Source organism: Sminthopsis crassicaudata, chromosome 3, assembly GCF_048593235.1.
Source record: "Sminthopsis crassicaudata isolate SCR6 chromosome 3, ASM4859323v1, whole genome shotgun sequence".
Lineage (NCBI taxonomy): Eukaryota > Metazoa > Chordata > Mammalia > Dasyuromorphia > Dasyuridae > Sminthopsis > Sminthopsis crassicaudata.
The window spans coordinates 442,186,899-442,200,644 of NC_133619.1; the positions used below are offsets into that span (position 1 = coordinate 442,186,899).

At 35.7% G+C, this 13,746-nt stretch overlaps 1 protein-coding gene across 1 annotated transcript in view; it reads right to left on the reverse strand.

Moving 5' to 3' along the window:
* Nucleotides 1–227: 227 nt before the first annotated feature.
* MYO3B (myosin IIIB) overlaps nucleotides 228–13,746 on the reverse strand; it is a 679,546-nt gene continuing 666,027 nt past the window's right edge. The window contains exon 36 of the mRNA XM_074302208.1: nucleotides 228–902. The gene's annotated coding sequence lies outside the window, so the exon portion shown is untranslated. The remainder of the gene's footprint in view (nucleotides 903–13,746) is intronic.

The following is a 13,746-nucleotide window of genomic DNA, read 5'->3' on the forward strand; positions in this document are numbered from 1 at the left end:
ATGGGATCAGGGAGTACTCCGGCATCAAGTTGGATAAGAGGAGCACCTGCCCAATTAGCTTCTTTCTTACCCAAATGGGACAACTGCCCTGGTTCCAGATCTCTCTGACTTGTAGAGAAGTTTGAGAATATTTTCTTCACCGATAATTAACACGGTGAGCCCTCTGGGCCTCCTGAAATTTATTCTTAACGAAGTGGTGTTACATTAAAAATGCAATGCGCAGGAGATCAAAGTACAATATTTATTTTAGAAATTTGTTGCAATCATCAAGAGATACAGGTATCAAGGCCAAATGCCAATGCTTTTTACACAAAGCACCGCTCTCATGAAAAGTGTGTGGCTGCTCCGCCATAATAGAAAGAGACATGAAAAGACCAAATGCACCGCAAGCTTGCAGAAGCCTAAAGGGAGTATACCCGGGAGAGCGGCGCCGCCGGGATCACAAACAAGTGCATAGAGCCTAGGCAGAAAAAAGGGGGAATCTGTCTGGGAGTTGGCGAGGGAGGACTAGAAAAGGTGGGAGGTCAGCTCCACCAATTAGCTTCTGGATCACGGATTTAACAAGCGGGAGAGGATTGTACTTCATTTTCTCTTTCCCTCTCCACCAAGTGAGAGCAAGAATGCCACGTGGGGCTTCGGCCCCGGAGTAGGCATTACCTGAATGCCGAGAAAACTTGAACCGAGGTGGGGCATTTTAGAATCCCTGCGGGCTGGCTCGGAGCCACTCCAGCACCCGAGGAGACGCAGCCCGGTGCGCAGCCGAGCGAAGCGGCCACAGCCCAGCAGAAGCTTTCCAACGCCGTGGCAGCCAAGGGCAGATTTCCGGACCAGCGAAGTTTCCGCAGTCAGTTTTTCCTCAATTTCTTCCAGGCAGGAGGACAGAGAAAAGGAACAAAGGCAACCTGGGGAAAGAAGAAGCGAGTTGTAAACTGGGAGGGGAGCACTAGCTGTAGGCGTCCCTGAGCCTGTCTGCCCCTATCCGGTTTCTAAATTGGTTCTTCCATATTTTGCACCCGGATCGTTATCTAGTGCCCGGGTCAACTACCTTACTTCCCGAGTTTTTCGGCTTTCATTTAGAATAATTTCTTAAGTACTACTGGCTTCTGTCAAACCAGAGACTAACTTAACTCTCTTCCACTTAAAAAAAAAAAAAAAAATCCTAGATTAGAAACAATTCGGGTACCTAACCGAATGTTCATTTATTGGCCCATAAGATAACCTCAGTGAAGAAAAATGGGTTCTGAACTTGACTGCATCTGGCCCCTCCATTAGTCTTCGTGGTTTTCACAAGTATTTCTTCCAGTGCAAGGATCGGTCTAGTTAATACAGTAACACCTCTCTGTTTGGTTAAAGGTCCTTGGAACTGCACATAGTTACAGAAGGACATCTGTGAATTTCCTCTGAGATCTACAACAAAGTATTACTTAGAGCAGTCACTCAGCGGTCTTTTGAAGTCCAGCTCAAGCAGAAAGCTGCTTTTGTTCCAAACTCTCAACATGGAAGAGATCAAACTTTGTCCTGTTCAATCTGAAAGATTTTGGTGGGGGAGGGGGAGCCCGAAGAGAGAGGAAGTGGGCAGGGGAATTGTAACCTGATATTCCCTGATTCACCTTTGAGTGTTTTCTTTCTCTCTCTCTCTTTCTCTTTCCTTCCTTTCTTCTTTTCTTTCTTTCTTACTTTCCTTCTCTCTCTCTCTCTCTCTCTCTCTCTCTCTCTCTCTCTCTCTCTCTCTCTCTCTCTCTCTCTCTCTCTCTCTCTCACACACACACACACACACACACACACACACACACACACACACACACACATCATTTGCTCTTACTTAGATTTGGTACCTGACACACATCTTGGCATAATACTCAGATATGTGTATTGTCACAAGCCACAATAAAGCTTTGAGTCCTAGGAAAAGAATGACTTTTTCTTTTACAATAAAAAAGTAGCATTCTTAGCACATTACCACACTACAGAATCTTAGTATCTTAGATCAATAAAGTATCTTGAAAACCTTGTTTCAATCCTTCATGTCTAAGTGAATTTGTTTTCATCTATATCTTTGTATATGTCTATATTTACATACATCTCCCATTTATATAGATTTTAGATTTGAAAAATCTTTTTTGCTCTTCACAACAATCTATAACTGTCATATGTATTTTTGTCCATATTTTACAGAAGAATAATCTGGAGCAGAGAGATGAGATGGTACAGTGGACAGAGATCTGAACTTAGAAATAGAGTCCTTTTGGGTTTGAATTCTGCTTTGGTGGCCATGAACAAATTACTCTGAGCCTCAACATAAAATGAGGGGTTGAACTAGATGACTTTAAAGATTTTAAACATTCCTTTAGGATCTAAATGTATGATCCTATGATTTGCCCATGGTCAGGACTTCTAAGTGTCAGAGGCAAGGGTGAGAACATGTCTGTCTCCTAATTCCACTAAACTAGAATACACTGCTTCATCTCTACTATATTTTGGTTATTTTGTAAGGTTTTTTAGGGAAGAAAATGTTTAAATTTATGTAGCTAGATAGATAGTGCATTGGGTAACCCTCAAAAAAACTTGAGTTCAAAGATCCTCCAGTCACTCAGTAGCTGACAAATACTGAACAAATCATTGAATCTCTGTCTACCTTAAAATTTTCAACTATAAAATGGGATAGTAATAGCATCTATTTCTGGGTTGTGAGGATACGTAAGATCCTTGTAAAGTGCTTTGTAAACCTAAAAGTGTAATATAAATGTTGGTATTATTATTATTATCATTATTGTGAAATAGCACTTGGTAATAGCTCAATTAATATTTGCTGTTGTTGTAGTTCCACTGTGTTGATTTTTCATGACCAAACCTCTGGACATGGCTGGAAAACACAGAATGACATTATTTTATAGGAATATGTGATGCAAGGACTGTGTCCTTTAAATTATTGGTTCATTCCTGTGACCAAACTTCTGATTTTACAGCTGAAGAGAGGTTATACAATTTGCTGTATAGAACTATACAGCTAGTGTCAGAGTTGGAATCAGAATAAGTCTTATCGACTCTAAATGAGAAACTCTTAATTATTATACCATAAGACCTCTATCTTTGATTTGCATAAATATTTTATTTAGATAGGAAAGTATCTGTTGATGTTCTCTCCATTGTTAATTTCCCTCCCTCCCTCCCTTCTTCCCTTCTTCTCTTCCTTCCTTCCTTCCTTCCTTCCTTCCTTCCTTCCTTCCTTCCTTCCTTCCTTCCTTCCTTCCTTCCTTCCTTCCTTCCTTCCTTCCTTCCTTCCTTGATTGGTATCAGATCTATATCTTCCATCCTTTTAATATCTTCCTCTCCTTTGGATTCTTTGTACATTTATTCCTCTTCATGACACGCATGAATCTTATCTATATGATCCAAAAGTTTTAGTGCAGTTTTAAGCATTTAGTAACAGAAAACTGTAATGAAATTTTTGAGACAACCACCACTTTTTTTTGGTCTTTGTCTCATATTATTTTTATTTGTAAAGTCCCATTTAGAACATGAGTATTATATTAAAAATACATGCTTAATGCTTTAGCAAGCGCTAGTTTTATTTCAGAATAGTCTCTAGCTAGGACTTTGCTCTAGGGAAGAGGACAGATTATTAACAGCATCATGAATTAAGTGATTCAGGCTAATTAAACTTTAAAAATTTAAATTCAAAGTTGAAAAAAATTTAAAATTGTATTTAGCTTTCCCTTTCTCTCCAAAATAAGCTATATTATTGATAGGAAGAACAGATCTTCACTAACTATCCTTCTTTAACATATTTTGGTGTGGAGATGATTCAGCTATTATTGCTATGCCAATGGAAACACAAACTCCAGAAGATCCAATTAAGTTAGCAAGGCTTTTACTGGAGATCATTTCTTAGAGGACCAAAGATTCTCTAAAGGTAGGAGAGGCTCATTCTCAGAATATTGGCCTCCATATGATATTCTTTTCCTCAAAGTAATAAATGAAAGCTCTTTATTAAATCTTGGAGTCTTTGGAATTTTGAATTGGAATCTGTATGGATACAAGAATATACATTCAGATGTTTCACAGATCTTGCGAAAGGAGAAAGACTGGAATTCCATTTTTTTTTCTTCAGCATTGATGAATTAACAAGTATTTACTAAATATTTAATATGTAGTCAGGATTGTGTTAAGTATTGAAGGGGGTTATAGTATCAATATGTGCAAATAACTGGGAGTTTCTTTGGATATAAGTCTAATAAAGACTTAGATGATAAATTTGAGTGTTTTCCTCAAAAAATTAAATGAAATCCTGATATTTCCTTTACCCTTCAAATTCTAAAATAGAAATGTTCACAACTGAGATGATTTGGTTTAATTAAAGCATAATGTGAATGAGGTCCTGAGTTTAAGGTTTTCATATAGATGGATTATCTTTGTTCTTTTCAGTAGCCAAAGACTTTCAACTACCACACTGTCTATGCAAATAAATGTATGTCACTGGCCACTGATCTGTAAGGATGTATACAATCTTACAGATGGAATAGATTTTAATCCTGACTGATAAACCCAGATCTTTGAACTTTGTCCTAATCTGGGCCATGGTTAACTGATCTCCAAAAGGAAGTAACTGATATTCTAATATCTCCCTGGTAAAATGTATTAACCTGTTCTAAACGTAATGTTTGTCCTTGGATCCCTTAAAGTCTACCAGTCTCCCAATGGTTCTAACTTTTGCAGCCATTTTTTTGTTTTGCTAAACAGAAACTGCCCTGAGTTTGAATCAAGAGCATTTGCTTATAGGATAAATAATAAATTCACAGATTGTATAGAGGGCACAAGGACAATAAGAGTGCTAATAAAATATCACTCTGGTGTAATAAATAGATGACTCAAGCTTTTAAGATTTATGTTGCTTTTTGAGATTTATTATGTTATCTAACCTGATCTCATGGGCTCTCACCATTACCTAGAAAAGACTTAAGTGAACACCTTTCTGGGCTTTACCTCTCCTAGGCTTTATATTCAATAGGTGATTTTTCTTCAGGGATGAAGGGTCCAAGTTTGACTTGGCCCAGTTTCTGCCATTCTTAGTTTGGTCTATTGATAGCACCATACTCTCCCCCCCACTCCCAGCCAATAAATAAGGTATACCTTTCACCTGGATGTGCCTTATCCCTGATTCCCCTAAATGATGTCAGCAAAAAGTTACTCCCTGAGAAAGCCAGATAAAATGATGTCTGTTTGGTGGTTACTGTGGTTTTATCACAAAATGAACAACCAAACTTGGATAATGGACAAATCACTTGACCTCATCGAGGGTTAGCTTCCTCATCTGTTAAATGAGAGGGTTGGACTAGATCTCAGCTTCTTTAAAATTTTCTAGACTACATATAGTCTTATAGTTGAATGTGGGGGTCACAACAATCAAGATTTGTTATTGGTAGATGTTTGCTTTGTTTACCTATCTACCAAGGGTTGCATTAAAATTTTTTGGCTGAAAAGAGGTCATGAGTAGGAAAAAATTTAAGAAGTCTGGTCAGATAATTTCTGAAGGTTCCTTCTGGCTCTGGAGTTATGGGCATAGGAGTATCCTTTTTATAATAAATCCCAAAGTAAGCAAGAAAAATGTGCTATACTTTGTATATCAAAATTGTAGTATAGTCTTACTTTTAGTAGGGCAGGCATACTGAGGAATGAGATCTTGGAAGTGTATTTAAATTAACCTGTATAAATTTGCTTATATGACCTGAGAAGACATTTTTTCAATAAACTTTGAGGGTATTTTTGATAATTGGTTATTGACTATAAACTCTTTGATGTATCAATATTCTAAGGTGGTTTACTGGTTGAGAGAGAAGATGTAGGGATGTACCCTAGTCTTGGGTCCATGATATTTCTTCTCTACTTTTTCTGTAGTGATTTTTCCCCACAATGATCTTTATAACATAGCATACACTGAGCTTCTGAGGCAACAAAAGCCTCCAGATCTTTATATACTTCACAGCTGTTTTAGAAGATATGAATAGCCATAAGTCAAGTTTCATCACTCACTTTCATTACATAAACTACATAGGCACCCTTTTGAAAAAAGGCAAAGTATTATTATTATAGAGAGACTTATAGTATGGTATAGGAAAATCAACATAGGGTCAGAAAATTTAAGTTCAAATTTTGGCTTTCCCACTGACTATCTGACTACTTGTTGACCTTTACAATTATCCTTGGGGGAAGAATCTATCATTATCTTCATTTTACAGATGAGGAAACTGAGCCTAAGAAAGGCAAAGTGACTGCCCCAGTCACGTATTATCTGAAACAAGATTTTAATTCAGAGCTTTCTGATTACAAATACATTATATCATCCTATATTCACATTGCTGTTTATTAGCATCATTTGCTCCCCTAACAACTAAGAATCACAATATATGAGAGCTAAAAATGACTTTTGGGGATCAAGCCCCTTTACTTGTACAATAGATCAGAGATATGAGATTATTAGCCCAACATAAGACAACTAGTAATTAAATGATTGAACTAGAAGGTCTCCTACTTGCCTCTTAAGTCCAGTATCCCAAGCTTTCACTCCATTTCTCTTGCCTGGGTCATTTATGAAGTTAATGTTTACTTATTTAAACATTATACATTAGATCTAAAAATTGAACTCTGAATCATAAGCAATCTTTCAGTTACTCAGTAACTTCACTTTTATCTGAAGTAGTAAAAGGGAATTTATGAACATAGTTCTAGACAGAAAGAGTCTCTGGTATTTGGTTTGACCTTTGGGTCAAATTTAAGGTCAACCTCTCCCCAAAAATAAGGTCTATGGCCTTTAGTTATCTTTAGTACAAATTTTAACTTTAGCAGGTATAAAATAATAATAATAATTTTAGTAAACATTAAAAAGTTTTGCTTTTATAATACAGGGTTTTAGGTATTCAGAGTATTTCCTTGGTCATAACAATTCTTTCTTTGTTCCATAATAAGGTCCAAAGATTCTTGAAAAACAAATAGGCATCTTTTGAAAAAAGGCAAAGTATTGTTAATGTAGAGAGATTGTGAGGAGAACCAGCATAAGATCAGAGCTCAAGTTGTGGCTTTCCCATTTATTATCTCTGGAATTTAGAGCAAATCATTTCACTCATTGAATGATATATCTAGAGATGGAAAAGAGAAATATCATGAGTCCAAGCTCCTCATCTTATAGAAGAGAAAATTAAATCCCAATGAGGTTAAATGGCTTTTCCAATGTCACACAGATCATAAATATCAGAGATGGGATTTAAATTGAGGTCCACTGGAAATTTGTAATCCCATTTCTTGCCTTCTCAATGGCTGGGGAAGAAGTGAAAGCATAGAAAAAAAAATTGGAACTCAAAAAATTTCCAAAAATGAATGTTAAAAACAATTTTAAAAAATGTCAGTTCCTTGAGGGCAGGTACTGTTTTTCCTTTTATTTGTGTTTGCATTTCTAATACTTAGCCCAGAACCTGGTACATATTAAGAAACAAAAATATTTGTTTATTCAGTGGTTAATTGCTAGATGGGGAGGGGGGCATTACAAAATTTAAATAAAGACAGTTCCATGTATTTATATTCTAGTAGAGATACAAAACATATACAAAAATAACTATCATACAAAGGATGTCAAAAACATAAAAGAGATGCAATCTAAGTGCTAAGTAAATTCAGGTGGGTGGGGGAGAAGTTCATCAATGATAGGAGCAGGGAGAATAGGAACAGTTTTCTGAAGTAGGCAGCACTTGAATTGGGACTTTAAAATATGGTTAGGAATCCAGACTGGAAGGAAGAGGGAAAGAAGAAGACATTGTAGTCACAGAAAACAATGTGAACAAAGGTTTTAATAGATAAATAATTGTAGAGGAAAGTAAGGAGTATGGAGACAGCAGTTCACCTGAAAATGTGGAAGACAATAGAAGGAGGTTAGGCTGAATTTTTACTAGAGCAAATTGTTATGCTTCTTGGAAATAGGGACTGTCTTTTACCTTTTTTTGTATCCAAGTACTTGGCACATAGCGGTCAATTAATAAATGCTTATTGATTGATTGACTGATTTTAAGTTTGTCCTACATCAAACTCCAATAGTCATTAACAAAATTATCATCCCCCTTGCTCAACAAAACTCGAGAAATGCAGCATTTAGAGTTTAAAAAACATTTTTTTCTCTGTTTGAACTATAAAACAGTATTCAATAATGCATTTTAATGTAACACCTTTTTCCCCTCCTGCTACTCCAAGAAGATACAAAGTAATGAACCCAGGATTAGGCTGCTGGAAGCAGAATAATGAATGGGACACAGGTCTCCTTCTTCACCCCCTTCCTTCCAGGATCACAGATTCTCCAAGGTTAGAAGGATTCATAAAAACTTCATAGTTTAGCCCAGAGTTGGAAAAGAATCCCTTCCACAACATTTCCAACAAGTAGTCAACCTAGATTCACTTGTAGACCTGCATAGTGGGGGGAGACCCACTATAGTTTGAGACTGGTCATTCATTCCACTTTGGGACAGCTCAAATTATTAGAAGTGTCGTCTTATTTGAAACTGAAATCTGCCTGTCTATTTCTGCTTCTCATTTCTCCTTAAAATACTTGAAGACAACAACTGTATTCCTTCCCAAGCTTTCTCTTCTTTAGGCTAAATGTTCTCAATTTCTTTGCCTGATCCTTATTTAAGATAGTCTTGGGGTACTTCCCCATATTGGCTGCCTTTTTAAAACATTCTCCATCTCATCAATAGCATTCCAAAATATGATACCTAGAAGTGAATACTTTAAATGTGGTTTGACCATGGGACAATTGCTGAGGAGTTTTTTTTTTGCACAAAGATTTGGTCTTTCAGACAACTTTCCCTTTTTAATCTTCAGCAGATTTCTTCTTTTGTTGTCTTCAGGATTTTATTCTTGAAATTCTTGCTTCTCATTCCTCTTTGTCTATAAATGAATGGTGGTAGGATTGGATGCTATCAGCTTAGTCAGACTAAAAAGTATCGTGTACATGTAACATGAAATAAGTTTTAAAAGCAAGTTAGGTTGATCCCATATTATGAAGAACCATGAAAGTGAAGTTAGAAATTTGTTTTTTATTTTGTAAACATGGGAAGTCAGTGGATGTTTCAAGCAAGGAATGGTATAAAGAATGGTGGGGAGAAGGAAACCCTAGAGTCATGACCGAGATGAGATATTTTACCCATGTGAACTGATCTCTTACCTGTATTCTAATTGGAAAGATTATTTCTTTTTCTGTGCATTGTCCAGTCTATAATCCTCTTTTCCTCCACTCCCAAAATGTAACCTTTACCATTTGTCTTTCACATTCCTCAACCTCTTTGTAGGATTCCCTTAGGTGCTAAGTTTAAGTGCTTCCTCTGTAAATTTTTTACAAATCATCCCCCTCTCTCTTTTTAAAAATTTCCTAGAGTACTTTGTTCCTACTTATCTATATCTAGTTTTGTACTTATTCATGTTGTATCTTCTTTTACCCAGCCCCCATTAGGATGTACATTATTTAAATCTTTATATTATCATATTAATATTAATTATTATTAATAATGAAATAAAATCAATATACATATTTAATATTGAATACATATTAGGTGCTTAACAAATGTTTATAAAATATTTCTTTAGATGGAGAAAAGAGAGAGGGAGGCACTAGGTATTTGAAAGGAGGAGAGGGTAACCTCTGAATGAGGGAGGGGTGCAGAAAGAAGAAGCCATAGTCTGGGAATGACTAAGGAAAACTTTTCCAACTTAATCATCTCTGTATTAGCTTATTTAGCTAGAAGTTGGAGATGTATATATTTCTGTCCTATCACAGTTGTATATATATATATGTACATACATATATATATATACAGACATTTATATATAAAAATTCATTTATATGTGTGTATATGACATAAATATATGTATACATGCAGACATATATATTGATTATATATATACACATATATGTATATAAATCAATAACTATTCAATATAATTGATCTGTTACAATTCTATATATTTTATAATAGGCATTTAAAGCATTTTTCTGAAAAGGCTTTACCTGACAGACAAAGGAGTCTATGACATCAAAACGTTAATATCCCTTGCCAAAAAAAATGGATAACTTTGATTACATTAAATTAAAAAGATTTTACACTAACAAAACCAACAGAAACAAGATTAAAAGGGAAGTATAGAGCTAGGAAAAAATGTTTACAGCCAGTGTTTCAGATAAGAGTCTCATTTCTAAAATATATAAAGAATTATCTCAAATTTATAAGAATACAAAGTCATTTCCTAATTGATAAATAGTCAAAGGATATGAACAGATGATTTTCAGATGAAATTAAAGCCATCTATAGTTATAAGAAAAATGCTCTAAATAATTATTTATTAGAGAAATGCAAATTAAAATAACACTGAGGTACTACCTCATATCTCTCAAATTGGCTAAGATGACAGAAAAAGATAATGATAAATGTTGGAGGAGATATGGGAAAACTGGAACACTAATACATGTTGGAATACACGGGAGAGCTGTCTGAATACTCGGGAGCCACCTGGCAGTGGCTGCTGGAGATCCAACCCAGAATGGATCTCCTCTTGTGAGAGGATGATACAAGGAAACTGAGAGACAGTTCTCTGCCCTCTCTCACAAAAAGGCCGTTGCATTGTCTGATCTTTCTCCTCTTCCCTCTGCCTCCAATGGATCTCATTCCCAGTCCATAAACCTGTGTCAGCAAAGGTTGCCTTGCAACTCCTTCAGATGCTATGATCCACAGCTGTGGAGGCTCTTGGAGAATTGACCTGCCCCTTAACAAATACATTTTTGGTGGGAGTTGTGAAATAATCCAATAATTCTGGAGAGTAATCTGGAACTATGCCCCAAAGGCTATCAAACTGTCATCTCTGAAGAAGCAGTGATACTATGGGGTCTGTATCCCAAGGAAATCAGCAAGAAGGGAAAAGGACCCACATATCCAAAAAATGTAGCCACTATTTTTGTGGTAGCAAAGAATTGGAAAATGAGTGGATGCCCATCAATTGAGGAATGGCTGAATAAGTTGTGGTATATGAAGGTAATGGAATATTATTGCTCTATAAAAAAGATGAACAAGCTAATTTTAGAAAGTCCTGGAAAGATTTACATGAAGTGATGCTGAATAAAACAAGCAGAACCAGGAATATATTGTACTGAATAATAGTAAGAATATGCAATGATCAACTATGAAAGACTGTTCTTCTTAGCAATTCAGTGATCCAAAGCAATCCCAATAGACTTTGGAGAGAAAATGCCATCTGCATCCAGAAAAAGAACTGTGGAGAATGAATGTAAATTAACACATGCTATGTTCACTTCTTTTTTTCTGTTTTTTTCTTTGCTCTGATTTTTCTCTCCTAACATGACCATAAAGCAATATGTATTAAAATTTAAAAAAAAATTATCCCTTGCCTAGTCCAAAATGAAGAAACTAATTGTGGGAAAATGAAAATAATTACACAAAAACATCTAATTTGACATTATGTCAGGCTTCTTGTCTTACTGGCTCTGTTTTGCTAAAACACTGTATAGGGTATTTAATCAATCAATGCAATTGATGTCAATTTCCTATGACAACTAATGTTCTGTTAACATAAGTGGTATCATTCTGGAGTAGCTTGATTTCTCATGAATTCTTTAATGGAATGAATTATGCTTACATGTCCCAAAAGTTTCAGCACAACTTTAAGCTATAAAGCTCAAAAATGGCACTAAGGCTTTTGGGACACTCTGCACTCACAAAGTAATCTGCTTTGATAGAGACTTCTTTGGCTATTCAAACACTGCTTAAGGGAATCATAGAGCAGCCACCTATATGATAGCTACAATTTTATGTCTTTCCTACCCCGTCTTCTAGAATGTGTGTGGTCATAAAGCTAGCCTGAGACATTTCCATATTAAACAAAGAAGAGTCAAGAAAATGTCCCCCATCAGCATAAAAGGACTTTTTTGTAGTAGGTTGTATTTATAACAAAAATCAGCAAATCTTTCACAACAATAGGTAAGTCTAGAAAGCATGGTATTTAGATGAATAGAATAAAAGAGCTCATCAAGAACCTGACCTCAAATGAGCTCTATGGCAGGTGTACAGCTGCCAGTACCTCCACTAGGCCAGCTAGCTGGCTAAGAGGCCATGAGAGAAACCAGCCAGGATGCCTGCCTGCCATCCACCCAGATGCTCCTACCAGAAAATGAATTCCAGTGTTCACCGTGTTGCTGCTGCAGCTGCTCAGAAATCTCATTTAGGCATTGTAGTAAACTGAATGTTGGGACACACAGGTGGTTTCCATGTTTATAGTGATCTAAAACTGTGGTCTAAATTTTTTCAGTTGTATTCTTCACCTTAAGCCATCCTAAAATTCTAGAGAGCACTTCCCAAATATAATGAAAAATTCTAGTAATATCTATCAACCCGAATTGTCAATTGTTTGCCTTCCTCAAAATCAGTGCTGATTTTAGATCACAAGTGTAAAAGTATACTGGATTGTAAGACAATTTAAAAAAAATTTCTGGAAAAAAATAACTTACTTTACATTTTATTATATTCTGATTTGTTGCTTGTTCTGAGAGCTTTTTTTCATAAGTCATATAAAAGATGAACACATATAATTATTCAGAAAATGATGTTGGACACTATAGTCTCTTAAGAGGGAGGTACATTTTTGTTTAATATGAAGAAAAAGGAACAAGCATTTATTAAGTAAATACTATGCACAGGAACTATGCCAAGTGTTTTGCAAATCTTATAACAACTCTGTGAGATAGGTGCTATTAAGATCTCTAGTTTACAGCTGATGAAACTGAAGCAGACAGAGATTAAGGGAATTGTCCAGGATTAGACAGTTACTTAATATCTGAAGTTGGATTTGAATTCAAGTCCTCCTGACTCTATTTTCAGCACTATTTACTGTGCCACCCTCACTGATACCACTATTGATATATTAATAGATCTAAGCTGGAGATTATTGCTTTTGGCAAATATCATTTAAGATGAAAAATTCTTATTGTTCTGACTAGAACCCATGTAGAATTCTGTGTTCAGTTTTGGGTCCCACATCGGTAAGTTGGAACATATCCAGAGGAGGTTGATCAGAATGGTGAAAAGCCTGAAAATCAATTTTCTAGAAAGGAATAGTTGAGGGAACTGGGGACATTTACCCTGAAAGAGAGAAGATTTATGGCAATATGATGGTTGCTTTCAAACATTTGAAGGGCATTGGAAAGGATTAAATTTGCTTTGTTTGGATGGTTTCAGAAAGATCTGGAAAAACTTATGTGAACTGATGTAAAGTGAAATGAGCAGAACCAGGAGAACATTGCACATAGTAATAGCAATATTGTTCAATGAATATATGTGAATGACAGCTATTCTCAACAATACAACTATCTAAGACAATTCTAAAGTACTAATGATGTAGCATACTCTGTCTCCAGAGAAAGAACTGATATTGGTTGACTACTGACTGAAGCATGCTATTTTTCACTTTCTTTCTTTCTTTCATTCATTCTTTTTCTTTTATTTGAGCCTTCTTTCACAAAATGACTAGAATGGAAATGCTTAAATGATTGCACATATCTAATTGTTTACCACCTCAGGAAGGGGAGAAGGGACAGAAAGAAAGAAAGAGAATTTGGAACTCAAAACTTAAAAAAATGCTTTAAAAATTGTTTTAACATGAAATTGGGAGAAAACAAAAAAATTTAAAAAAAAAATTTGTTCT